Source organism: Columba livia, chromosome 12 (assembly GCF_036013475.1).
Source record: "Columba livia isolate bColLiv1 breed racing homer chromosome 12, bColLiv1.pat.W.v2, whole genome shotgun sequence".
NCBI lineage: Eukaryota > Metazoa > Chordata > Aves > Columbiformes > Columbidae > Columba > Columba livia.
This window is the reverse complement of record NC_088613.1, coordinates 15,652,830-15,666,377: the sequence shown is the minus strand read 5'-3', so window position 1 is coordinate 15,666,377 and position 13,548 is coordinate 15,652,830.

Sequence of the window (13,548 nt, the reverse complement as noted above, 5' to 3'; positions counted from 1 at the left end):
GTGGTGAGGGACTTACAGTGCTTAGGCAGCCATTGACGGAAACTTGGCTGCAGGAGTCAAGCAGCACAGACACGTGTAATTTAGATAAGCCTGCGCCTGAGGGATGACACAAGGGAACTGCCTGACATTTTGAGTTCAGTCTTACAGGGCGGGCAGGTCGGATAAACAAAAGGTCAGATGAACAAAAGGTCAGATAAGGTCTGGCTGGCTGTTGACAGGCTGCTTCTCTCTCCAGCGGAGATGGGAACGGCCCCTTCAGCAGGGGGATCTCCCCAGAAAAGTGACCTCCGTCCCCTGCCCCAGCTCCCTCGTTGGGAAGCCAGCCGTGCCAATGCCACCACTGCTCCTGCCACAGTGGCCCGGCATGTCCCCTCCTTGGCCCGTTTCCCAGAGCTGGTTGTCACGGAGGCTCCCAGCACCCAGAGCATCCCTGCAGGCAGGGACAGCCCGGCCCGTGGGAGACAATGTCCTCTGAGCTTGTGGTCCAGAAACTGGGCTCTGCGAGTAAATGGGGCTGAAAGTAAGCTGTCTGAGGCTGCACAAAATTCAGGAAGCCCTCAGGCTTCTCACTCCTCTGTGCAAAGTACTTTGGTGATAATAAGGAGCAAAAACCTGACAGCAAAAAGTCTGACTGTGTAAGCACTTGGTAGAGGTTAGCCCCTCCATCACATCCGCGGTTTCAAACCATATAAAACACCGAAGCACAAAGCTGCAGAGCAGCCAGCCAGCTGCCAAACCTGGGTCATCTTCCAGGGGCATGAAACACAAACTCCTCCAAAAAGACAGTAATTCCCTATCACCTTGTGCTTTTTGCCTCTTTTGGTTAAGACTGCAATTGCTTGAGTCTTTTTTAGCCTGTGATGCTCAATAGAGCGCTACCTCAAAAGCAGACACTCTGTGTAGTCGCATTCACGCTGGGGACTGTATGAACACAAGGATACAGGTCTTGGGCCACAGTGGTGATACCTCATTTCTGTCCAGTAGATCTCCACGAGCTTTGGCAAAGGGACCTGTACTTTATTTCTGATTTTTCATGTGCGCTGTGAGGGACACTGACTCCCCCAGGGGTGGTGGCAGCGACAGAGGCAACACCTGGGTCTGGGTCTTAGTCCTGCCCTTTCACCAGCAACTAGTGCAGGCTGCACGCTGTGTTTTGACACATCTTAAGATCTGCATTTCTCCACCAAACAGCATCTAAAGCTCCTCTTTCGGTTGTTTAGGGCAGGGAGTGCAGAGGGACTCAGCCCCATTGGTTATACATATTTATAGGAGTGCACTGGGTGTCAGCAGCACCACATCCAGTGCTTAAACACAAAGGATGCATCTGGCAGAGGCTCAGCCCCTTCCCACCTGGAGAGCTGATCCCAGGCCCTGTTGTAATGCAGGAGTGAGCAGGGAGCGACCCAACCTTTCATTCATTGTCCTGTTTTGTTCTGCTTTGCTATTTGATTTTCCTTTCACATCTGATTTTAGCATAAGCTCATTGTTATACAGCCTCAACATGCCCAGTTCTGACAGCTCAGTGATCTCAGCATTGGCAAACTCATCACCGTGTTAAGAGTCAGAAAAGCCCTTGCTCTGCTGGTGGGCTCTCATTGAGGGCTTTAAAGCTTAATGCAATTTGGCAGTGTTTTCCTTGCATGTGTTTGTGGTGTTTGTTGTTGCATGTTGGTTTCTTCATTCAAAAATGTTCAGTGCTCAGCTACATGGAAGTGCCTCTGACTACCACTATCTAGCGATGCCTAGTTTTGCTGCTGCTGCTATTTGTTAGCTTCCTTCTGCACATGAACAGCACAGAGCAACGGAGAAGACCTGCTCCATATTTTTTCCCCACATGGAAATAAAGGCAGATCCCTCACAAAAAAAGCAGCAGTCCCGCTGTCCACCCCACTCTGCAAGCGGCTCAGCTTTCTCTGGGAAGGCACGGAGAGATTTGTAGGGTTACGGGACAATGGAAAAGGCAAAACATCAAATGAAGGGAGTACCGGCAGGTGTCTGCCCACACTGGAGGAGATGCTAGAAGGTAAACATAGCTTTTGCCTTTATGTTTCTAGATCAAAGTTCAGGACGAGCTTTCGGTGTAACCTTTTGTACAGCCTGAGAGAGACAGTTTCTCTGCAGAGAGAGGTGGAAGATTGAGCAATAAAGGGATTCGTAAAACCTCTGAGGTCTCAGTAACCCTGTGGTCTCTCTGGTTTGTATTAATGTAGCTTTTGGGAAGCAGCCAGGCTTGCCAGGCCAAGGGAGCTGAGGTTTCCAACGGGAGTGCTGGTGGGGTTTGGGTGCCTCCACCAGTGGGGTATCCAGCCAAGATCCCCTTCCTCAACCAGGTTTCAGAGGTGCTGAGCTGTTCCCCTCCAAAACTGAGGTGCCTTAGGATGTGCCCAGCCAGGGGCTACATTATCATGGTGCGGCAGCCCCAGGAGGGCTGCAGGGACACACCCACTCTCTCCCACGTTCTTCCACTGTCGCTTCTCCTGCCGAGCAGCCTGATGCCCCACCAAACCCTGCAGGGCCCCTGTGGGACCCCGAAAATCCAGACTGGCAGGGCTGAGAGATCTTTCCTTGGCCCCACGCAGTGCTCCGTCACTCACACCTTCAGATATGTTCTTTCAGACTACAAACTATTTATTTTGAAGCACTGAGCAAGCCCAACATACTGACACTGGTAAATGAAGATCCCCAAAAAGGGTGAGGGCTTCCCAGCAGAAAATGTGTCTGGCCTTTGCTGTATATTTTATCCACGAAGATGAGACAGTCAGCAGGGCAGTAGGCAGGCTGTTTACAGTTCAAAAATTGGAGATGTCATTTTTAAAGGGTTTTTTTAAAATACAAAATGGCAGATTCATCACTTCTTTGGTTTTACTTCCTCCACAGTTAGTCAGAAATCGTCAGGAAATGGCACCAAAGGAAATCCATCCTGTTCTGCCTGGTCAGCACCAGGAACGTGCGCAGCAGGGGATGGCAAGGGGCTCTGGCTCTTCCCAGGCAGAGCCCAGTGATGCAGCAGAGACAACTCAGGAGCAAACTTGCATGACACGTGAAGTAAAAATGACAGGGAGACAAAATAAAGATGGATTTCCACAATCAGCACAACCAGAACCAGATTTGTGCACAAAATGAAAATTTGGATTAACTCCATAAATGTCAGTAATTTTCTTTCCATGTTTACATATAGGACAAAAGCTTCTTTTGCTATCCATACACATCTTCAGACTTTGATTTTCACTGAACAGCTCTGACTGTTAAAGGATACACAAGGCTCACCAATAGCTGTATTTCTATTGCAGACCCTGCGCCCCTCTCACTGGTGACCACACCGTGACTCCCTCCACAACCTGCAGCTGGGCTGGCTCTAAAAGGGCTTGAATGTTGTTATTTACCTCCAGCCTCTCTGGATCAAGTTGGGAGAAAAGGATGGTTTGATGTTATTCCATCAGGTATGGTAACCTATACACTTGTGGCTGCAAAACTGGAGACACCTAGGCGATAGCACCATTTTTTTTTTCCATTGGCAGCATAATGTCAATCCTCCTGATGATCTCTAGATAACTTTGCTGCCACAGTTATTCATTGAGAAAATAGAGGGAGGAGTGTGTAGAGTAGCTGTTTTATATTGAGAGGAGGTGAGAAACAGAGACGTGCAGCAGTACGGAGCAAAGAGCAGAGCAGCTGTATCTATGAGGTTTGTTTCAATCCCATAGATGAGACACTGCATGGAAAACGTTAAGTAGATGAACAACCCTAAATTCAGTTTTACAGGTTAGTAAAAAATATACACCTTTTCTGGAAACAGCAGTTCTTATTCAGAACACTATACCTTTACTAGTTATTCTACAGCAGTGAGGAAAATGTGCCAGGTCAGGCAGCGAAGCCTCATTCAGTAGCTTTTTGCATCACTCCTTAGCTCTCTGACTCGTGCTCCCCAGAGGAGGCAGCCGTGGCCAGGCTCACCCTCAGCCTCCTCAGCGTCCCAGAGAGCAGAGCCTGACCATGCCACCCGCTCCCCAAGATGCTGCAAGACAGGTAAAGAAAATAACCTTTACAGGGAGAACAGCAGGTGTGTGCCAGCCCTGCAGATACATATCCAAACGGTCTACAAGCAGAAAGAGAAAACAGCTTTGAATTGTGTCTTGTGTTTATCAGGGTTATTTTTCCTCACGGGTGCCCTTGATCTCTCTTCCCAGGGAACTGGCGGGTTCAAGGAGCTCTGTGGCACAAGGAAACCCCCGAGGTCGTTCTGCTGGGGAAGACTCGGCCGGTCCAGCCGTGCCAGGCACAGGTCCCACACCTGGCTGTGGGGATGGCTCCATGTGCCCACCAGCTCTCGGTACAGGGCATTGGCTTTGTTTGACACATACATAAGCTATCACTTTAGCTTGAAAGCCCTGTGCAAGCTCTTTCTGCGGTGCGGATCAAGAGGACAAGACACGCAGCTGCTGGCAACTTCTCCCTTCCTAAGCACCCAGGGGAGACTCAGCCTTGTGCCCCGGGGAGGGAAACCTGCAGCCTCAGGAGAGGGCAGACAAAATCACACTCAGCTGCAGGTTTTGCCTACAGATACTGTATCTTAGCAGCAGTTAGGGTGTGCTTTCTCAATATCCCCTATGCAATAATAAATGGTCAGAAAATACTTTAAAAATCGGATTTCCATGATAATTCTGAGAATCACACCACAGCCAAGCGGAGTCCTCTGCCTGGAAAACACTGACGCAAAGGCTTCCCAGAGCTGCCAAACAGCAGTCGGCATGAGACAGGATCAGTAACCACAACCCAGGGTTGAGCAACCTGTTTGTCAAAGCGCAATCTGGCCACTTCCCGGGGCGGTGCTTGCTTCCCCCTGCACCAGCCAGCCCAGTACAAAGGGCCAAGGTCGGGGCAGGCGGGGGAAACCCAGCCAGAAAAGCTGCCAGCCATGGGGTGAGGTGGTGTGGGGCAGAAGCAAGTCCTACCCTGCTGTGCCCAACACCTGGCTGCTGCTTCCAGGGGGAAATTACGGCCCAGGAGCCTCCAGAATGTCCCATCACACCTCCACAGGAGGCTGGCAGAAGCTCTAGGATGTGCACAAGGTGTCCAAAGACATCTGTAGCTGGGTGGGTGTGAGCTCAGGGGAATACAGCTTCCACATCCCAAAACATCACCTTTTATTTTGGCTGTGAAAGCACGCAAATAGTTGTCCTTCAGAAGATGCAGATCCTGTCCTTATCTGCTGCTGACGTTGTGCATGGCTCCATGGCCATCACCCCCAAGAGGAAGAGGGAAAAAGGGAAACTATTTGGTGAAAGAAGGTATTTAGTGTTAGTGAACGGCCACTGTAAGGATTTTCAGTTGTCGTGGGATCTACTTTGTGCCATGATTGCTTTTTTTTTTCTTTTAATAACTAGTCTGAGGAAAAATCTCAAGGCAAAGACAGAGGAGAGATCCAGCGCCAAGATCTGGGGGTCACACATAACCTCAGGATGAATCTCTGCTGCTATCAAGGCAGAGAGGAGGAATTGCTGCCTCTGCCTCCTTAAAGGCTGATCTTCCATCTCAACTTGCGAAACCTTTCAGGGGAAGTGGTCGATCTCTGGCTGTTGTTTGGAGTCATTTTCATGGAAGTCTCCAAATAGATGTTATGCCTCAGTGCTGAAGAAGGCATTTTTTAGAAAAGTAAACGAAGTGCTGTTGCCACAGCCCATGTTTTGTCGAGGACAGTACTGAAAGTGGATGAAGTTCAGCTGTTATTCCTCTTGCTCTATTTTTGCTCACTTCTGCACATGCCCACGGCAGAGGGAAAGGAACTCAGCATCAACTTGTGCAGCCTGATGCAAAGCAGAGGAGAAATCCAGGATACAGACCCTCAAGTAAAAGCAAGTCACCTGGATTTCTTTTCGCCAAAGGACATTTTTCATCAACTCATTGGTAATGAAATCAGTCCAAGCGCTGTTCTGGCTGGTGCTAAGTTGACTGGGGGAGTCGCTACCCACGGTTGCCCATTCCCAGCCCCTGCAGTGACCATTGCCAAGGTCTGCGAGGTCCAGCTCACTTCTGCCAACACCAAATAACCCGACTCTTGGATTTACCAAAGTAATCCAGGATTTGTGATGTGGGTTGTTCTTCTGTAACACTAGGTTAGACACACAGGGGCGAGCTTGAGGACGGCTGGTGAGCAGGGCTGGCCTCCTCCTCCTGGGACACAGTCCCGTGCCTCCAGCTGCCAAACACCTTCTCAACATGCTTGTTCTTCGCAGCCCCAAGGGGCTGCCAACAAGATAGTGTGTACTGGAATTAAAAACCAAGCACACCTATATCTGTATAAAAACTATTTTTCTCTGTATGGTGTGTGTACATATATATATAGCTTGAGGACATATGTATGTATATATTCTTGAGAAGCACAAGATGTCTGTCTCTCACGCTGGGGCCAGAGGTGTGTGGGGCCGGCCTGGAGTCGTGCTGTTCCCATCGGGGAGACCAGGGTGTCTATTTCAGCTCTGCCTCACTGCCCAGTGCTTGCTCTGCTGCGCCTGTGCACACCAAAACCTGAGGGACTGTGCACACCAGAGCTCTCTGTGCTGGCAAACAGGCAGGGAAAGGGAAAGTGCCTGTTTTCCCTGTCACCTCCTCCCATGCAGGGCTGCCCTGTGGCAGATGTGACCATCACCCGCAGCAAGGGCTGTGATGGGGATGCTGCAAAACACACCCGGCTGCGGTGACTCCTGTTTTCAATTGCACAAGAGAGAACAGAAAACTTCCTATTTTGATATTTTTATTTTATTGCCATTGGAAACATGCTCTCCCACGCTCTCAATATCTGACAAGTCTGAGCCCATGTTGTGGCTCCTGGTGTTGGGGTTTAATGTCCTGTTAAGACAAAGCTGGCAGCGCAGCCTCCTGCTTCCAGCTGCAGGACCACAGCCCTGCCGAAATTCCAGCACTACAGATGCACCACCAAGGGCAGAACTGGCCCCGCTCTCTGCGTATGCTTTCTGCAGACCAACATCACGGTCTTCTTTGGAAGATTAAGGTGAGCTGTGAGTTACAGAAGTTGGCACTTGTGCCACCCGCAATGATTTTGCTTCCGTTCATAGATGACAGTGGTCCAACCACCCTCATACCCACTCACATGTTGACTATGGGATTTATTGCAATATTGGTCATCAGTTTTGGTTTACCACAAGTGGGTACCGACATAGCGGTCACTGCTGCGCTGAGATGGGAGCAGGGGAACTGACCCTGCAGCTGCTCACCGCGATCAGTGCTGGTGCTGCCGTCCGAGCGTGCAGGCATGCAGCGAGACAGAGCTGTGAGGGCTGGATGAGCTGCAAACACAGGCTGGCCTTGGAACAAGTATCTCCCCTCCAGTGCCCCGGGCTCCTTGTCCCAGGGAGATAAGGCAGGCAGCGGTATCTGGTGGTGCCCAGGCGCAGGGTGCTCTGTGCCGGGGTGCACTAGCCCTGCACCGGGAACCTGCCAACACCCAGTGGCTTTAAGACAGAGGGCTCCGAGCCATGCTGTGGCTTCCTGACACTCTCAGTTTTGCATGCAAGAGGCTATGCAGTCCCTGTTGTTATTTTTACTACATTTTACCTTCTGAAGCAGGCAGACAGCTGGCCATGGTAACGTTTTCACCCCATGGCATGCGGGCTTTTGCAGTTGTTGAATGGTTCCTCAGACACCCCGTGGAGGGTGGTGCTCCCGGGCACCTGATGCAGTGATGCCCGTTGCCCCAGGAACACAGTGATACACGTTGCCCTGGGAACACAGTGATACTCGTTGCCCTGGGAACATGGTGCCCGTTGCAGCTAATCTCAGGCTGAAGTTGGTCTGTTGTCCACCACTCCCAAGCCGTGACCCGCTGCCTGTTGCACACCAATTCTCGACCTGCCCTGGGCTGGCGGCAGGCAGCACCGCACACAAATGTCTCTGTCGTTGCCTTCACACTCCTTCAGTCTGCGCAACTTTAATTCTTTGTAATAAAACGAGACCCAATGTCTTGCAGAGGAGTAAACAGCTCCTCTCTCCCTCTGAACCAGCCTTGCCATTATCAGCTGATTAATTTGTTGTTGTTCTCCTTGGCTTTTCTCCAGTGCAGTCAAAAGCAGGACCGGGTTTCCTGACCTCCGCCGTGGTGGCCCGGCTGGGTGCTGTGCTCGAGGCTGACAGTGCACACTCAGCAGTGGCCTCATCTCGTCCCTGGCAGGAGATGGGTGGCAATGCCATAGCTGTCCCCCATAGCGATGCTGTTTAGTGAAACCAGCTCTTTTACGCTGATATTTCGTACACCCATCCTGACCTCTGGGGTGAAAATGGCTTCTGTAAAAAGAAGGCAAGAGGCCAGAAAGGAACGTGGCACCATCTGCTTGGCTGACTTTGTAAAAATACCGTGCACAATTCTGTCAGCCCCACAGTGGGCACAGCAACTTCTCCCATCCCTGCCGGGCTGATGGGATCTGATTTTCAACTTGTTTTCCTGTAAGGTCCCACTCCATCTGTCCCGTACCCAGTAATTCTTGAACCTGCTGCCCATCTTACTCTCAAGGTGTGAATGTCTGGAAAATATTAAGGTCTCACAAATTTTGTGAGAACAGGTAATCAGGCTGAGAAAAAAGAGACAGGCAACAATGCATTAAACCCTGGGAAAAACCTTGATGGGACTCCATGCCTTATTAGACACTAGAAAATCCACTCTTCAGCTAAGCTTTCTCTCTCATGTGGATTTGCTGGTGTTTAATGACGTGTGAACTCCCACTACAGCTTTTCCTGTGGTTAGGACGTTTGCAATGTGCGGCTTCTCTGATGTCTTATTAGAAAAAGAGTTGTGCTGTAGCCTTGGAGAATCCTGTCTGCCAGTCCCCAGGCACAAACCCATAGAAAGTCATTTACTAGTTTACTTATTAGTTCTGTGGCACATGGAACTGCTTATCAGATCAAGCATTTTCCCATAAAAACAGATGAAAGGACAAGAGGGAAAGGCAGGTTGTGTGTGGCAGGAGCCATCTCATCCCATCCCATCCCATCCCATCCCATCCCACCCCATCCCATCCCATCTCACCCCATCCCATCCCATCCCACCCCATCCCATCCTGTCCCACAGCACCTGCTGTGGCACCAGCTGAGGCTCCTTCCTCCACCGAGACCAGCCCCTCATGTGTCTCTAGGTGTTCCCAGCTACCTTTGTGAACACCCCAGTTTTGGTTAAATTCTTAGTATCACCAGTATCTTGATTTGGTTCATTTTAACTTGTATGAAAAAAAACAGTCTCATGTAAAAAATTCCATCTCCTGGATGACTTTGAATCCACAGTGTTTTAGTGGCATTGACCTAGTGCTTGTTCCATCAGCAATGACAGGTAATGCAAATAAGCATTTCAGTTTCAAAACACTTGTAACTCTGCTGTTTGTGTCTACTTCTATTTGTCTCTTTCATGATCAGCTTTTCAGAGGTTTGTGAGCACCTGGTGACACAGTGAGATGCCTCAAGGCCATTTCACAAGTGCCTTAGCTCTTTTGTCCATCTCTTCTTTTTTTCTTTTTCTTTTTGCAAGTCTATAGAAAAGGTATGTGCTGGTTTGCCCTTATCTTCTGTTTCACTGACACACTCAAGGAATTTCATATTTCTGAGATGGAAGATTTTCCATTATAGACTTTGTCCCTATTTCCATTGTAGCAGCTTTGTCCCTATTTATTCGTGCTTAGCCAAGTGTCTCAGGTTCTGTTTCCATTCATTTATCTGGTATGAAACTAACACTCACTGGGCTGTAATTTCCAGCACTGCATTAAGCTGATTTTAAATCAAGATTGTTGTTCATGGGCAGTGTTATGTGGTTTTGGAGGCTGTGCTGCTGGCTCCTTCCTCTGTTGCCATGGCGCAGCCAGATCAGCTCTCATGCCCTCCTGCCCCAAATCCTTCTTCCCAAAACCAGGATGGAAACTTTGCAGATGCTCTTTGATCCACTATTTGTATAATTTTATCAGGCTGATGATTCTGGCTTTCTTGCTTCTCCAGGGTTATTGAGTCTGTTGTTTAAATGACCAGTGTTAGAGCAGGGAATGGTTCTCCTGGTCCAGACCTCCAAGCTTCAAATCTTACCTCTAAGCACAGCCAGAAAGCAAACAGGTAGCCAAAATGCTGACGTCACTGGCCAGACTAAAATTCCTCCATCTACAGATTGCTTTGAAGCACAACTTGCCTTTCTGCCCCTTTCTCTCCTGCAGCTTACTGCTGCAGCACCTGCACGACACCCTTGCCTTGGCTCCCAAACAACCTCGTGCAGAGAGACCCCTGAACGCTGAGGTGATTGGAACAGGACGGATTAATACATTGATCAGCTGTCAACCCAAACCCTCTGTGCTGTTTAGATCAAGGCAGATGAGAATTACATTTCATTCTGCTACACACGCACACAGTTCTGGCAAATAACCAGGGCTTGTCCTGAGACAGTTCCAAAGCCAAAACAGCTCTGCCCCCACCCCACCTTAAACTGGGGCTAATCTTCCAAGTCTAAACTTCATATTAAATTAATCACATAACAGACCAAACTGGAACAGGTTGAGGTAATTGTCTTACACTGATTACATCATATTGTAGTATTTATTTTGCTTTATCTTTTAAAAAACATTGCATTGTAGCATCAAAGACAGAAGTAAAAGAAAAGGGCCTTTCATGAATCTTGGTTAAATGCTCAGCAGTAAGAATCAGAACAGCTGCTCCACCAAACAGAAACTCTTTTACAGGGAAATATTTAAGAAATAATACAAAAATGTTTTAATATATGTAATTATTGACAGCGATATACCTGTAGGGAATTACAATTGGTTTAAGGGCAGGAACTCTCAGCAGGAGCTGGGGGGCTCCTGCCTTTCTGCCTCCCAGCACTTTCGCAACCGTGGCATAACTCCGGATTGTTTTTTCCTTCCCCTTCTTTCTTTTCCTCTTTCTTTTCTCCCTTCTCTAGACAGAGTCAGCAATTTAACAGTTCGAACTTCACCAGCAGTTTGAGAGGCAGAAGTTGTGGGTGCCCGAGGGGCAGAGGGCACAGCGCCCAGCCCTGCCCAGGCTACCGCTGCTCAGCGGGAGCTGGACACAGGGAACGGGCAGAGGAAACATGACTTACACGTGACACGGGATGAGAAAACGGGGTGACTTTTACCAGCTGTACACTGTTGAGCACAGATTTCACGTCTGCAGAGCACATGGAAAAGGGCCATAAAGGCCCTGGGGATTATGTCCAGTTTTATTTCTTGTTCCTTACGATGCATAATATCAGTCATAAATCTTCTTGGAGAAACAAATGGTTCATTTTTTGTTTTAAGCACACTACAAGGGTAAGCAGCTGTAGATACAACTCTTTCTAAGAGTAAATTACCTCCAACTGATTTCTTGTCATTTTCAGGCCAGGTTTGTTTGCCACTCTGTACATTTCAGAAACCTTACTGATGTCAATGAAACATCAAGATAAGTGGGTTTGTTCTAGATCCGTGTAGAAATTAGCAAGATCCATTAAAAAAAAAAAAAAAGAAAAAAAAAAGAAAAGGATAATTTATGGTTTAGTCTCCCAGCAAACATTTCTCTTTCCCCCATCTCTGTCATGACTCCTCTCTGTATGCCAGTCTATCCTTCCACACACAAACTGAGAGACGAACTCCACTCCTTGTCACTCATCTTTCTTTGCATCTTAGTTTTTTTTTCTTGTTTTGTTATTTTCACACTACATTTTGCTATTAAATTGTTTCTTTAAAGAGCTGCTTATTCAGGCCTGTCTGTCCCTGGAATTGTCTCTGATCCTGCACTAAAAACCCAACTCAGACATAGTGCTGAGTTTGGGTTTCAGCCAGGCAACCTCCAACGACAGACTCATGATCTGATCTTTTCCTGGTTTGCAGTTAGGCAAGGTTTGGCTGAATTTGGTCATAGAGTGTCCCAGTTCTGGAGCTGTATTTCTTATCCACGTTTTATAATTCGGACAGAGGGAAACCAAGATCTTTAAAAGAGGCTGGCAGAATATGATGCCCATAAATCCAAGTTGAACAGCAGTGTGGTTTTTTTTCACTCTCCTGTCTCTGCCGAAGTAAGAATTAGCATTGAAACTTATTCTGATTTCATGTCTTTTTATATGATGCTCATGTCTCATTTCTTTCCCAGAAACCTTCACATCCAGCAGTCAATTTCAACCATGTCTGACAGCAGTAAAGATCCCCAAGAGACTCTGAAAAACTCATGGAAAACAGGGAGCTGAGCAGAAAGGACTCTTGATGCCCCACAGAGAGAAGAGTTTAGAATTTTTAGATCACAATCACAATATTAAAAAAAAAAAATAGTATTTAGCATTGATTTTTATCTCACCTCTATGTAGAAAACAACAGCCACCAGTAAGGTAGGTTCTGCAATATTTTGGATTCAGTGCTGTTGAGCAGATGGTATTTATTGACAAACCTGCTGCTAAACTGTTTGCATTCCCAGGGCCGTAGGTGCAACCAGCCCGAAGCACATTCACTACTCATTACTGAAATATTCATTTCCCTGGAAAACCATCTGTGTCATTCAGTTATGGCAGAGGCCCAGAAACATCCCATTCCCTCCGCCACCACCTCCCCAGCACTATTTATGCATCCACGCCTGGAATATGTTTCCTGTCTCCTTTCTGAAGCCCTCACCACCCACCCTACAGTAAACACAGGGGAGCAAGACGAATGAGGTGTAAATTGTATATATAATCTCCAGTTTTTCATCCTTACAAATGCAAACTAAAGTCCATGGGTGCAGGAGAGTGGCTAAGAGCGAGTCTAGCTAATGGAGCAACCTAAACTACACTGTATCACGTACTGCTTTCACACGGAAGGGGTGCAGGGGACAAAGGTGGGCAAGGAGTCTCACAAAGAGGTACGGGTGTGATGTGAACGCAAGAACTGTCAGCTTCCCTCTGTGAGGTGTGCTGTCTTTCTGGATGGAGTTTGCCAGACCCACAGAGGCAGCGACCAGCAGACGGGCTCAGGCAGCTCCTGCAGAAACACGCGACAGCCCGGCTCACGCTGCCGTGCTGCAGGAGCCCAGAGAGAGAGATACCTCCGCCCCAAAAACATCCACACTTCCTTGTCTCCTTGGGACATGTTTGGCATTGGGGAGCTGAAGGAGAGGTGGGCAAGGTATCACTCCATCACTCTCTAGGAGCTATTTACATACTTCTCAATTAAATATATACACAGCAATTTGCATAGTTAATTGTGTATCTTTCATGGTGTCATGCACAAGCCTCTGTAAATACATCTTTAATTTAGGATGATGAATGCACCTTGCCACTCCACCCTAGGGGGTGGTAGCTTCTTCTTCTTTGTCCTTACCTGATTCAAAAAGAGTAGAATTTCACGCAAACACACTCTCTTACTAAGAAAATAAAGTTCTGCACTGCACCAGGAATGTAGATGTGTCTCCTAAGGTGGACAGATGATGGCCCAGATCAGCTTGCCACTGATTTCCTCCTGACAAGAATTCCTTTTCCTTCACTGACAGATTCATAAGACACCAGATGTCTCAATAGACTCATATCTGTGTAAGTCTGGAAAACCA